Consider the following 15242-nt stretch of genomic DNA (forward strand, 5'->3'; position numbering starts at 1 on the left):
CAAGTTAACACCAGTTTAATGGCACAAAGACATGAAAACATTTAGACGAGTAAAACATCAAATCCAACAACCTGTATGCTCAAGCTATCCTTCTTTCCTCCTTTCCTCCTTTCCTTCTTTCCTCCTTTCCTTCTTTCCTCCTTTCCTTCTTTCCACCTATCCTTCTTTCCTTCTTTCCTCCTTTCCTTCTTTCCTCCTTTCCAACTTTCCGCCTTTCCTCCTTTCCTCCTTTCCAACTTTCCACCTTTCCTCCTTTCCTTCTTTCCTTCTTTCCACCTTTCCTTCGTTCCTTCTTTCCACCTTTCCTTCTTTCCTTCTTTCCACCTTTTCTTCTTTCCTCCTTTCCTTCTTTCCTCCTTTCCACCTTTCCTTCTTTCCACCTTTCCTTCTTTCCTCCTTTCCACCTTTCCTTCTTTCCTCCTTTCCTTCTTTCCTTCTTTCCTCCTTTCCTCCTTTCCTTCTTTCCACCTTTCCTTCCTTTCCTCCTTTCCAACTTTCCTTCTTTCCACCTTTCCTTCTTTCCACCTTTCCTTCTTTCCACCTTTCCTTCTTTCCTCCTTTCCTCCTTTCCTTCTTTCCACCTTTCCTCCTTTCCAACTTTCCTTCTTTCCACCTTTCCTTCTTTCCACCTTTCCTTCTTTCCTCCTTTCCTTCTTTCCACCTATCCTTCTTTCCTCCTTTCCAACTTTCCTTCGTTCCTTCTTTCCACCTTTCCTCCTTTCCTTCTTTCCACCTATCCTTCTTTCCTCCTTTCCTTCTTTCCTTCGTTCCTTCTTTCCACCTGTCATTCTTTCCTCCTTTCCTTCTTTCCTCCTTTCCTTCTTTCCACCTATCCTTCTTTCCTCCTTTCCTTCTTTCCTTCGTTCCTTCTTTCCACCTGTCATTCTTTCCTCCTTTCCTCCTTTCCTTCTTTCCTCCCTCCTTTCCTTCTTTCCTCCTTTCCAACTTTCCACCTTTCCTTCTTTCCACCTTTCCTTTGTTCCTTCTTTCCACCTATCCTTCTTTCCGCATTTCCTTCTTTCCTCCTTTCCAACTTTCCTCCTTTCCTTCGTTCCTTCTTTCCACCTTTCCTTCTTTCCACCTTTCCTTCCTTTCCTCCTTTCCAACTTTCCTTCTTTCCACCTTTCCTTCTTTCCACCTTTCCTTCTTTCCTCCTTTCCTTCTTTCCACCTATCCTTCTTTCCTCCTTTCCAACTTTCCTTCGTTCCTTCTTTCCACCTTTCCTCCTTTCCTTCTTTCCACCTATCCTTCTTTCCTCCTTTCCTTCTTTCCTTCGTTCCTTCTTTCCACCTGTCATTCTTTCCGCCTTTCCTTCTTTCCGCCTTTCCTTCTTTCCACCTTTCCTCCTTTCCACCTTTCCTTCATTCCTTCTTTCCACCTTTCCTTCTTTCCTCCTTTCCTCCTTTCCTCCTTTCCTTCTTTCCTCCTTTCCACCTTTCCTCCTTTCCTTCTTTCCACCTTTCCTTCTTTCCTCCTTTCCACCTTTCCTCCTTTCCTCCTTTCCTCCTTTCCTTCTTTCCACCGTTCCTTCTTTCCACCTTTCCTCCTTTCCACCTATCCTTCTTTCCTTCTTTCCTCCTTTCCAACTTTCCACCTTTTCTCCTTTCCTTCTTTCCTCCTTTACTTCTTTCCACCTTTCCTCCTTTCCACCTTTCCTTCTTTCCTTCTTTCCTCCTTTCCTTCGTTCCTTCTTTCCTCCTTTCCTTCTTTCCTCCTTTCCTTCTTTCCTCCTTTCCACCTTTCCTCCTTTCCTTCTTTCCACCTTTCCTTCTTTCCTCCTTTCCTTCTTTCCACCTTTCCTTCTTTCCACCTTTCCTTCTTTCTTCCTTTCCTTCTTTCCTCCTTTCTTTCTTTCCTCATTTCCTTCAAAGCAATGTTTAATAGCTAGAATTCTAACACCAGAATAGCGTTGTGCTGACAGACAATAATATAGTGTATTTATGATAGCTGGAGATATTGCCAATAGCTGAGGTCTTTGTCGATTGTCAAGATGATATTGGGGTTATTTTCTCATTATTGTATAATATTATTATTATTATTAAGCTAGTATTAAAATTGGCCTGGCATAGTTTTACTCCAGCATCACAGCATTTTAATAGCTTGAGCATTTGTGGAAACGGCATCGTTTGTTTTCGTTGCACATTTTGTTTTCGTTGCATAGCACATTAACATACGATGTTGATAAGCCTAATAATATAATGCAAATGATAACAGTGACTACGTTTACATGCAGCCAATAACCCGTTCAAAACCGGGATATTAGCAATAACCCGGTCGCGCACGGCCATGTAAACACCGGCAAAAACCCGGATATGCTCATATCCCGGTTTTTAAAAACCCGGATATTATACCTGGGGTACCCCCTTTCTAACCCGAATATTTGGTCATGTAAACGCGTATCGGCATATCCCCATCAAAAGGGACATTGATTTGTGTTCTGCGCATGTTCTATTCGCAAGGAATCTTGGTCTTTTGAGTAGAGACGGCGCATACAGAAACCCGCGTGCAGTATACCGGAAGTAAACAAGAAGTAGAGGTAAACATGGCGAGACGCAGCACAGCACCACACTTTTGGAGCGAGGAGGAAAGCGCAAACAAAGGCGATCGCTATCTGCCCCGAACTATTCATTATCCGCGTGCTGCTGCTGTTGTTGTTGTTGTCTTTGGATACAGGAAAAAGAATCGGAAATGACGCATATTGCGTCTTAAGGAAGTCCGTACGTCCAGACGCTAACCACGCGTCGCCGTTTACATCGGGATATTGTAAATTCCATGTATACAGGAGTAACTCTCTCTGCTCACGCATGTAAACGCGTTATTCCGAATGTTTCAGAAACCCAAATAGTGACCTTAACCCATAACCCGGATATTGGCTGCATGTAAACGTAGTCAGTAACAAATTATTATTATTATTATTATTATTATATAAAAATGTATAGCTAGTAAGTCTATAATGGGTTCATGCAATCAGTCAACAATGAAATTTAAAGCAGCTTTATTTCACACCAACAGAAAAATAAACTTGTGTAACACCAAAAACAACTGAAGGAAAACTAAGACCATAACCCTGAAGAACAGTGAAATAGCTTGCATTGGCCACATGCAATAACATAAAGCATCTATTCATGGTGGTATCATTTTAAAGTAACATTTAAAATTTGTAATAATAGAAATGAGGATGATGATGATGATTTTTACTCAACATCTTGATAATGTTAATGTTACAGATAGACTGCAGTATTGTCTGTGAAGTAATGGACATGTCTTTTTCACAGGGTGGACCCCGAAGAAAATGAAGCTCTAGATGGCCTGCTTGACGTTGAGCTTGAGATAAAAAACTCTGCATCAAAGCTAGCTGAAAACATCGATGAAAGATTTAATGAGCTAACCCTGTCAGTCAACCACATGAAGGCTAATGTCCTACAGGTAGTGCAACAGAGTGACGTGTTAGCGGAGGTGAAGGAGAGAGTTTCTCAAGTGTCAAAGTCACGATCCATTGCTTCCTCTCTGCGAGATGCGTTGGCATGTAGGGTGTGCACAAACATCCCAAATTCTGTGCTTGTTATAACGGCATGGTGTGGGCAGGTGTGGCCCCTCTATCCAGACTATCTAAATGATAATGACCGCTGCCTTTTATGCAAGGCAAACTGGTGTTTTTAAGAGGCCTGAGTGAGGCACTGGCGAAACTGACAAATGCAGCGACTTAAATGGCTGACAGTTTGGCTCAAAAGTTCAGAAATAATAATGTTGAAAACATTTTTTATATGCTTTGTTGTTTTTTGTGAAGAATCTTGGGCATGGTGTTCAGGGGTTAGTATGGCATCTGGCCGAGTCATTTTTCTGCATCACGTTTTTGTATACGTGTAGCCAGCTGAGTTTGTCTGTGTTAGGGCTTTGACTTTTGCCCAAAAATCATATTCAAAGTCTGTTTGTTTATTAATATTAATATTCGAATATATTCAGATATTTATTAATAATATTTGGACCATTAAAATGCCTTCAGTAAGACCTATATTGGTATCAAACTTAAGTTGTATATGTTCTGTCCACCAGAGGGCAGTGTATCAGTCAATAGGCAGGCAATGATGTTTTCAGAAGAAAAACACACTGTTACCACTGTTTTTTTATTATTAAAAAATGGACTTTGTCCTTACTCGTGATTTTTCCCTGTTTCTTTGGTAACCCAAGGTAGCGCCACACGTTGCTTTTCAAATTGTCAGGAGTGTAGATTTTGAACTCCTCGTTAGGCGTGGTTGTTGTAGGCGTTGGCGCTGCCATTGTTTTGGTATTCAAAATAAGCGCTAACCAGGACGCTAACGCCTCCTACAGGAGCCCAGATGACCAATAATAGCCTTGCTAATGAGCTAACGTCACCTACAGGAGCCCAGATGACCAATCATAGCCTTGCTAATTTGCTAACGTCACCGACAGGAGCCCAGATGACCAATCATAGCCTTGCTAATTTGCTAACGTTACCTACAGGAGCCCAGATGACCAATAATAGCCTTGCTAATGAGCTCGCGATTCACAACTTCACCATGCGTGAAAAAGCCTCGGAATCTGAATTGATAACAATGTTTACAAGCAAACACATTTACAAAAAATAATGCCCATAACAGGTTTGAATATTAAAGGCTGCCTAATAATAATATTATTTTATGTTTGTCCTAATTATATTCGAATAATGAAGTTGCAGTGTCTTAATAGGCATTACTGCTTAACCGCAGTATCTGTTCCTGTTCTTGAATAGCCTCTGGGGTTCTTCGGTCATTTCTGACCCGAAATTTTTAAAGCAGCATTATGCAGCTTTGCCGATTTCTTCGCTGTTTTCTCGCTTTTTGCTCGCGGGTTTCTCTATAGAGCTCCCCCTACAGCTTCGGAATAAATATTTGACAACACTGTCATCAAAACTCGTTGGCGACTCGCCCCCCCTACCATGTTCTCCCGCTGGTCCTGTGCATTTGTTTTCAAAGAAGCCGGCGAACGCACGGAGCCATGTCCACTGAGCCCGCCGGCCCAAAGTTGCAAGTGTGGTTTTTCCGCTCACAGGCGCTCGGGGGGTTCGAGAAGACCACCATTCAACCCGAAAACAGTCATATAACCATTCCAATGACTCCGAAGCTGTTCGGTTAAGATAAAAAAGTTACTTAGTTCACCTTTAAATAATTTTTTTTTTTTTTATCGTAGCTTCATCGGAATTGTCTGAAACTTGGTGACTTTATTGGTACTTGGTATATGAACACCCAGAAAAATTGGGGACAGGATTTGAAAAGTCTAAGTGGTCGTAAAAAAAATAGTCACACTCTGGGTCTTTGGGTCAAAAATGACCCGCCATAGGAAATGAATGGGAAATTGGCAAAAATATGAAAATGTAGAGTTTTTTTGTGCGTACAATCTACAAATCAGCCACGATGCAAAAAAAAGCACACAACAGTGAAGGGGTGAATCTCAAACATCAAGAGTGCAAAACAGACAAAAAAAACTCACACACACACACTTATACACACACAAAAACACACGCACACACAAATGAACGTGTGTCATTGCAAAAGCTAATTTTGGGAAATGTGTGAAATAAAAGCAATTATTCATCAATGTAAGAAATAAAGTGCACAGCAATGAAAGCATGAGACTGTAAGCCATCAATGTTGCAAAATAGACACACACATAGGGAAATATGAGACTGGTGAAACTGTAACAGAGAAATGTGAGAATATGTGAAATAAAATCAATGAATCAAATAAAAGGGGAGACATTGGATCCAAAATGCAAAAGTCACACACTATGTCTCTCTCTTGAACACACACACACACACACACACACACACACACACACACACACACACACACACACACACACACACACACACACACACACAGAGTAAGATCAAAGGATGGAATTCTTCCCTAGTAACCTCCAGGCCTATTGCAGCACTTGTTTATGAAAACAAAAAGCCAATCACAGCATTTGTTTATGAAAACAAACACTTGGGGTATAAATATTGCCACTTTGAGCCCAGCCCACAGTTCATTCTCCACAATGGCAAAGAGATATACTGCTCAGGAGACCCTGGATTATTTACTACATAGCAGTGATGAAGAAGAGGGAACAGAGCCAGATGACCCAGTCTCTGAAGAGGAAGATTTTACAGAGGCTGACCCAAACTTCACGAAGGCTGACACAGAGGATTCAGAGGAGAGAAAAGGCCCTGAAACTTACCTCTCCAAGAACGGGGAAATACTGTGGACTTCAATTCCTCCTCCACAGACACAAGGGAGAGCACGGGCAGAGGAGGTCAGAAGAAATACCCCTGGACCAACAAGGTATGCCTGTGAAAGAGCTGAAGATATCAGATCTACTTTTGAGCTTTTTTTCCCAAGCTCCATGCAACAGCTTCTTGAGATGACAAATTTAGAGGGGCAACGAGTGTTTGGTGAAGAGTGGTCTAATATTGAATGTAATGAAATCCAAGCATTTATTGGCCTTCTAATTCTTGCTGGGGTTTTCCGTACAACCATGCCACTGAAAATATTCAAACAGCTAACTAGGATTTTGCGTTTCGATGATAAGTGGTCAAGAGCTGCAAGGAGGGAACAGGACAAACTGGCACCAATCAGAGAGATGTGGGAAGACTGGGTCGAAAGACTACCTCTCATGTACCGACCAGATACCAACATTACAGTTGATGAGAGCTTGGTGGGATTCAGGGGCCGGTGCCCTTTCAAACAGTATATGCCCAAAAAAACTGCCAAATATGGCATTCAAATATGGGCAGCCTGTGATGCAAACTCAAGCTACTGTTTGAACATGCAGGTGTACACAGGAAAACCTCCAGGGATGCCACACAAAAGAAACCTGGGAAGGAGAATAGTCCTGGAAATGATGAATGGCTTTCAAGGGCATATTGTCACTTGTGACAACTTTTTTACTTCATATGCTCTTGGCACAGAGCTCCTAAACAAGAAAATGAGAATGATAGGAACAATCCGTAGGAACAAGCCAGAGCTGCCAAGTTCTCTGACCAATCCAAGAGGCCGGGCTAAGTACTCATCTCTGTCCGCCTACACAGAGACACACGCCATCGTGTCCTACTGTGCAAAGAAAAATAAAAAACGTTCTTCTCATGAGCGCTGTGCACGAAGATCCAGCAGTGAGTGAAAGAGAAGACAGGAAACCAGAGATGATCCTCTACTACAACAGGACCAAAGGTGGAGTGGACAATCTTGACAAGGTATTTGCTACAAATTTTTTATTGAAATAAATATATATTATAAAAAAATGATGATGATAATAATAATAAATATTAATAATAATAATAATAATAATACATATATTTATATATACCCATACAAAAATAATTGCATAAAATACTTTTTTTTATTCTAAGCTAAATGGCATGTAAAGAGAATTGAACTATCACTGGACGTCAGCAGTAATACTAAATGTTTGTGTATGCTATTTTGTGATATTCCCAGATTGTTGCAACATATACCTGCCGGAGGAAGACAGCTCGATGGCCCATGGCAGTGTTCTACAACATGATAGATGTATCGGCCTACAATGCCTTTGTCATCTGGAGGGAGATAAATTCCAGTTGGAGACAGGACGATAGCTATAGGAGGAGGCATTTTTTAGAGGAACTTGGAAAAGCGCTCGTGTTCCCCTTCATTCAATCAAGGCGGCACATTCCACGCACCCCAGCCTCTCTGCAACTTATGAGGAAAGTGCAGGAATGTGATGAGGAAGCAGTTTCCTATACGACTGGTCCCTCCCGAGCTGGGCCCTCCCGAGCTGATCCCTCCCGAACTGGTCTCTCCCGAACTGGTCCCTCCCGAGCTGGTATCTCCCGAGCTGACCCCTTCCGAGCTGATCCCTCCCGAGCTGGTCTCTCCCGAACTGGTCCCTCCCGAGCTGGTATCTCCCGAGCTGATCCCTCCCGAGCTGATCCCTCCCGAGCTGGGCCCTCCCGAGCTGGTCCCTCCCGAGCTGGGCCCTCCCGAGCTGGGCCCTCCCGAGCTGGTCCCTCCCGAGCTGGTCCCTCCCGAGCTGGGCCCTCCCGAGCTGATCCCTCCCGAGCTGGTCCCTCCCGAGCTGGTCTCTCCCGAACTGGTCCCTCCCGAGCTGGTATCTCCCGAGCTGACCCCTTCCGAGCTGATCCCTCCTCCGCCAAAAGAAGAAGATGCAAAAGGTGCTTGCCACACGATTTGAAAACAGGCATCATTTGCTCAAGGTGCCACATTCCAATTTGTAAGAGACACTCTGTTGTGATATGTGACAACTGTGATCTGTAATTAGTTAGTATGTAAATAATATGTAAATATAGTTAGGATGATTTTTTATTTCTCTATTTTCAATTTACTGTTTGATAATTATTAAACATTTGCTGTTATTTTTGTTTTTTGTTCATAATTGCTGTTGCCAATTTTGAAGAGTTACTGTTCATTGAATTACAAAAAATTATTTTAATGAAAATGTTTATTATAAAAGGTTAATAAAAAAAATGTATGACTGAAAGAATTGCATTTTTATTAAGTTAGAATTAAAACAATGGGTAACAAAATGCTTTCCATTTGTTCTCTTTCTAATGCAATGTTCAGGTTTGACTGTATTATAAAGTAAAACTGTCACTTCAAATTACCATTTAAACCAACCAAACAAACAAAAAACTTGACAAAAATAGTCTTTGAGAATCTCTTATTATATATTAAAATCCACAACCTGAAAAAAATAGGCAAATATGTGCAAAAATAACTAGAATTCACAAGCCTTTCTACAGAGAGCTGTAAATCCACTTTGTCCACCAGATGGCACCAATCTGATTTCAAAAATTGTTTTCTATAGGCCTAGGCTGTACTTTAAAATGAAATACAGCATTAATTAAAAAATAATAAAAATAATATATATAAATGTTCTATTATATTCAATGGGAAAATATGGATCATAATTATTGCATAAATATTCATTATTATCATAAAATTCTCTCAAAACACCAAAGAAAAAAAAGAAAAAGTATTATTGAACAAAAATACATTTCATTGATTTTACTGAAAAAAAAAGAAGTATTTTTTGACCCTCATTTTTGACCCGAAGGTCCTGAGTGTGACCCATAAATGAAGAACCCCAGAGGGTTAAAGAGAGACACCCTCCCTTTTCTTCAACAAACACTGTTGTTATGTGAACCATAGCACATTTTGGGTTTCCTAGCAGAATATGCTGGCTAAGGGTCATTTCACTGTTCAAAACAGTTAAAAATAGCACTGATACTGGGAATAAAGTCTGGTTTGAGTGTTTCCCCATTGTTGTTCATCTTGTGGGGCATTATAAGAAACTGAATTCTGACTTTAACAAATGTTACAATGGTACTTCACAAAATAAACCAGTTCAACTTGCAAATGAACTTATGTCATTAATACCAGTTACGTGTGACCCTGACCCCACGCCCAGTTCACCAGTCATAGTGCATAGCTGGTAAATATAGTGAGATGTGTTGTGAGTGATTATGCCATAAATCATGTCAATCAATGCAAATAACGTAGAAATGTTCATGTACTGTATCATGAAACCAATCCATGCTGCAGTTCAGGAGTGCGGAAAGACTGACAGAACAGATAATAAATAATACATAAAATATACTTAAAGATTTTGATAATAACAAAGAATAGTCCTAATCCTAATATGGGAGATTAAGGCCTGGCTTCACAGACAGGGCTTAGATTAGACAGGATTAGGCATTAGTTAAATTAGGACATTTAAGTAACTTTTATCAACATTTTTAGTGTGTATCTTGTGACAAAACGATGACAGTGACATATTTTATGTGTCAGTGCAAGTTGCTTTCAGTTAAAACGGCTCAAACATGCATTTTAGTCCAGGACCAGTTTAAGCCTTGTCTGTGAAACCAGGGGTTAAAGTATTAATTCTGCAAAAACTGTTTGTTGTCAGCATTTTACTGTTATTCTTCTGCATTAATGTATAAGTTGTGTTTTATTACTTTATATACCGTTTTTATTGCTTTAAATATTGTTACCATTAGATACAGAGTAGGTAATATACAGCAATGCATCTCATAATCTCGCATGTTTGTAGCGTTGCTGTCCTGTTACTAGAACCACTTATCTAAAAAAAAAAAAAAAAAAAAAAACCTGACTACTTTTATTGAGACTTTAAATTAGACTTTCATAAGAAATTGCAATTTGAAAAGTAACCAGTAAAGATGTCAGACAAAAATAGTAAAGTAAAAAATGATGTTTGCCTCTGATATAGTGGAGTAGAAATCTTAATACTCTCAGAAAGGTACTTAAAGGCTAATATTTTGTTTAATTTGAACAACAAAACACCACCACACTACACTACACCACACTATTGCTCCAGTCTAATGTTTCCATATGTCTCCAAACCCTCCCAGAACAGGCCACTGTGACCTAAAAGATGATCGTAAAACATGTCATCACGACTACAGGTTGACAACAGCAATGTTTCGAACGCAACAACCCAAGCTTGTAGAATTGAAAATTAAACTGAAAGACAATTATACATTTGTGAATTATTCCAAAGAAATGGAAAGTGAACCCTTACGAAAAAGTATACTTCAAGTTCATTTTATGAAGTATACTTAAGTAATGTTCAAGTATATTTTTAAGTATACTTTATGTAGTAAGTATACTAATATCAATGTGTACTTGTAGTAAACTTGTAAGTGTACTATTTCAATACTGCTTGGGACTAAATTGGCCCACTTTTAGTATACAAAAGTATACGTTTAAGTGTACTATAAGTATAACAGTAGTAAACTTTAAGTACGCAACAAGGTTTCTCATTTGTAATGCAACTAAGTATACTAGTAGTTTACTATTTTAATACAAGTTGTAAATTTTTTAGTTTATGAAAGTACACACTGAAGTGTACTCTCAGTAAACTATTAGTTTAGTAGTTTATACTGTAAGTATTTGTAAGTTTTCTTTAAAGGTACAATATGCAAGAATTTTTTTGCCGCTAGAGGGCGCTACATTCCAAACAACAACAACGGCGTAGCTTGATGACGATGTGAAGGAGCGTGGAATGATGGGAACTGTCGTTTTAGACTCCACCGTGGATGTAAATCAGTCAGAGGGGAATCGAAAAATCATGTTCATGGATGAGGCTAAGTTCTATTTTTATAAATGTTGCGTTTAATGACATGCTTTTTGTGGCGAGGGGGGCGTGGTTCAGCGCGGTCTGTGATGGGAGAGAGAAGAGACGAGCAAGTAGGTCAAGTGCAAATGACGAACCTGTGTCTTATTGCAGTATTATTGGCGTGGAGAGACCGCTTATAAGCCGCGCTGGAACGAGAGAGAGACTGGAGAGAAAACTGGACGCAGAGGAAGAAAAAAGTTATGATTGAAGCAGTGGGCAGAGCTGTCGGCACTCAGACTGTGACTATGAACCACAATATGGGTAACATCATGGAGAAGCTCACAGCTTTGCAAAGGCAAATGGATCGTTTCGGAGACCCAAACGGACCAGGAGCTGTGTAAATTGGAATGCGGCTACTCGTCCCCAGACCAAACAACCACAATCTTATCTGCTTTCGGCCCCACTCTATCAGCACTGGCCTTGGCCGAGGCCGCTGCTGGAACAACAACCCCCTCTGGAGAGAGCACTGCAAAGAGACGCTCTTGCGTTCCTTCCCCGACTCCACACTGACACCTGCTGATTGTTGACTCTGTCTGGGACCTGATCAAGGTTGTCTCCATGGCAACTGCTGTGTTTCGCTATGACATCCTGCGGACTGAGGCACCTAGATTGGGATGCCAGGCGTAGCGACTCTTCAGGCCTACACATACAGAAACTCTTACATAGATACAGATATGCAATCACCAACCCCCAGCCCCCATCCCACGCCTTCGACGCTTTTTACCACCAGTCTGACAGGCGGGTCTGTGACCAGCGCCGAAATGGCTGCAGGACCGGATGGCTGCTTGCCTGTGCTGGGTTACCTCCAACCCCCCTCTCCCCTCCCCTGTTGCAAGTCTTGTGTGTTCATGTTGTGTACTGATTATGTGCAAATGTGCTGAGGTGTTTTACTGTCCCCAAACTGTACTCCCTATTGGAACATAGTCTGGGGGTTGCCTTTTTTTTTCTCCTCAACTCTCCTCATGTTATGCTGTATCTCTTAATAACTTCAGGTCGGTCCTAAATTGCATTTCGTTGCCTTGTACCTGTACTTGTGTAATGACAATAAAGTTGAATCAAATCAAATCAATCAAATCAAAAACCGGTGGATCCGAGCTCTCATTTTTGAACTGTTTTGTGCCGTCGCGGTTGCCACGGTGAATGCGCGTTGTGCGCGGCTTTTGTTTGTTTTGCTTTATTTTAATAAAGTACGAGTCCCAGTCACGCCGACCCCTGTCTTCTTCCTTCCTGACTCTTAAACCTCATCACACTTTTATTTCATTAAAATGAATTAACCACAAGAAAAGTAAGGTTTAACATTGGTTATCATAGATGTTACTGTATTTGTTGAATTCATTGTTGTGATAACGCGGCGCAGTTTTACGTGTTCTAAACAATTGTTGTAAAAGTACATTCGAACATGCCCACATCATTTGCCAAAATACTGATTAATCTTTATGTATAACACATGCTATGTTTATTTACATGGCCATAAACACCAGACGTGATAAACAATGTTTAAACTAAACACAAATCTAAAGCAATAATACTTTCCTTACATAAACATAACTATTACCGAATGCTACATTTGGAAAATATAAAATTAAGCATGCTTTGTCGACAGAACCAGCTGCAATCGGTAAAGAATAATTGTGTACCATAACGACTGCAAGAAACAAGCTAAAGTTTGTAGTAGCTTGATAGACGCTAACGTTACAACTTCCGCATTTGTCCAGGACTCCACGCAGTACGAGCGGAAACCGAGGGTAACGCGGATATGACGCAATTGACTGGCGACTCCCAGCTCCCCCCTGCTCTAACGCCCCGTTTCCTTGGTTAAAATCGCAATTTTCTCACGATTTAAAAATAGTTGGAAACATTTGGGATATTGTAAGTAATCAACTTAACAAAATATATAACACTGGCCTTGAGATTTTGGGATATTTTAATGCAAAATTCTTACATATTGTACCTTTAAGTGAACATAACATTACACTTATAGTTTACTATTTATATATTATTTTTGCACTTGCAGTAAAAAAAAAGTAAAAAAAAGTTGCTGTCAGGTATCAAAAAAGAAAAAAAAAGAGTTTCTGTCATGTTTGAAAAACGACAAAAAATAAAAGTTGCTGTGAAGTTTGAAAAAATACCAAAAAAAGTTGCTGTCAGGTATCAAAAAAGACAAAATAAGAGTTTCTGTCATGTTTGAAAAACGACAAAAAATAAAAGTTGCTGTGAAGTTTGAAAAAATACCAAAAAAAGTTGCTGTCAGGTATCAAAAATGACAAAAAAAGAGTTTCTGTCATGTTTGAAAAACGACAAAAAATAAAAGTTGCTGTGAAGTTTGAAAAAATACCCAAAAAAGTTGCTGTCAGGTATCAAAAAAGACAAAAAAAGAGTTTCTGTCATGTTTGAAAAACGACAAAAAAAAAAAAGTTGCTGTGAAGTTTGAAAAAATACCAAAAAAAGTTGCTGTCAGGTATCAAAAATGACAAAATAAGAGTTTCTGTCATGTTTGAAAAATGACAAAAAAAAAAAGTTGCTGTGAAGTTTGAAAAAATACCAAAAAAAGTTGCTGTCAGGTATCAAAAAAGACAAAAAAAGAGTTTCTGTCATGTTTGAAAAATGACAAAAAATAAAAGTTGCTGTGAAGTTTGAAAAAATACCAAAAAAAGTTGCTGTCAGGTATCAAAAAAGACAAAAAAAGAGTTTCTGTCATGTTTGAAAAACGACAAAAAATAAAAGTTGCTGTGAAGTTTGAAAAAAGTTTTTTGCTGTGAAGTTTGAAAAAATACCAAAAAAAGTTGCTGTCAGGTATCAAAAAAGACAAAAAAAGAGTTTCTGTCATGTTTGAAAAATGACAAAAAATAAAAGTTGCTGTGAAGTTTGAAAAAATACCAAAAAAAGTTGCTGTCAGGTATCAAAAAAGACAAAAAAAGAGTTTCTGTCATGTTTGAAAAATGACAAAAAATAAAAGTTGCTGTGAAGTTTGAAAAAAGTTTTTTGCTGTGAAGTTTGAAAAAATACCAAAAAAAGTTGCTGTCAGGTATCAAAAATGACAAAATAAGAGTTTCTGTCATGTTTGAAAAACGACAAAAAATAAAAGTTGCTGTGAAGTTTGAAAAAATACCCCAAAAAGTTGCTGTCAGGTATCAAAAAAGACAAAATAAGAGTTTCTGTCATGTTTGAAAAATGACAAAAAATAAAAGTTGCTGTGAAGTTTGAAAAAATACCAAAAAAAGTTGCTGTCAGGTATCAAAAAAGACAAAATAAGAGTTTCTGTCATGTTTGAAAAATGACAAAAAATAAAAGTTGCTGTGAAGTTTGAAAAAATACCAAAAAAAGTTGCTGTCAGGTATCAAAAATGACAAAATAAGAGTTTCTGTCATGTTTGAAAAACGACAAAAAATAAAAGTTGCTGTGAAGTTTGAAAAAATACCCCAAAAAGTTGCTGTCAGGTATCAAAAATGACAAAATAAGAGTTTCTGTCATGTTTGAAAAATGAAAAAAAAAAAAAAGTTGCTGAGAAGTTTGAAAAAATACCAAAAAAAGTTGCTGTCAGGTATCAAAAATGACAAAATAAGAGTTTCTGTCATGTTTGAAAAACGACAAAAAATAAAAGTTGCTGTGAAGTTTGAAAAAATACCAAAAAAAGTTGCTGTCAGGTATCAAAAATGACAAAATAAGAGTTTCTGTCATGTTTGAAAAATGACAAAAAAAAGTTGCTGTCAGGTATCAAAAATGACAAAATAAGAGTTTCTGTCATGTTTGAAAAACGACAAAAAATAAAAGTTGCTGTGAAGTTTGAAAAAATACCAAAAAAAGTTGCTGTCAGGTATCAAAAAAGACAAAAAAAGAGTTTCTGTCATGTTTGAAAAACGACAAAAAATAAAAGTTGCTGTGAAGTTTGAAAAAATACCAAAAAAAGTTGCTGTCAGGTATCAAAAAAGACAAAAAAAGAGTTTCTGTCATGTTTGAAAAATGACAAAAAATAAAAGTTGCTGTGAAGTTTGAAAAAAGTTTTTTGCTGTGAAGTTTGAAAAAATACCAAAAAAAGTTGCTGTCAGGTATCAAAAATGACAAAATAAGAG

Source organism: Leuciscus leuciscus (assembly GCF_965113295.1).
Source record: "Leuciscus leuciscus genome assembly, chromosome: 4".
NCBI lineage: Eukaryota > Metazoa > Chordata > Actinopteri > Cypriniformes > Leuciscidae > Leuciscus > Leuciscus leuciscus.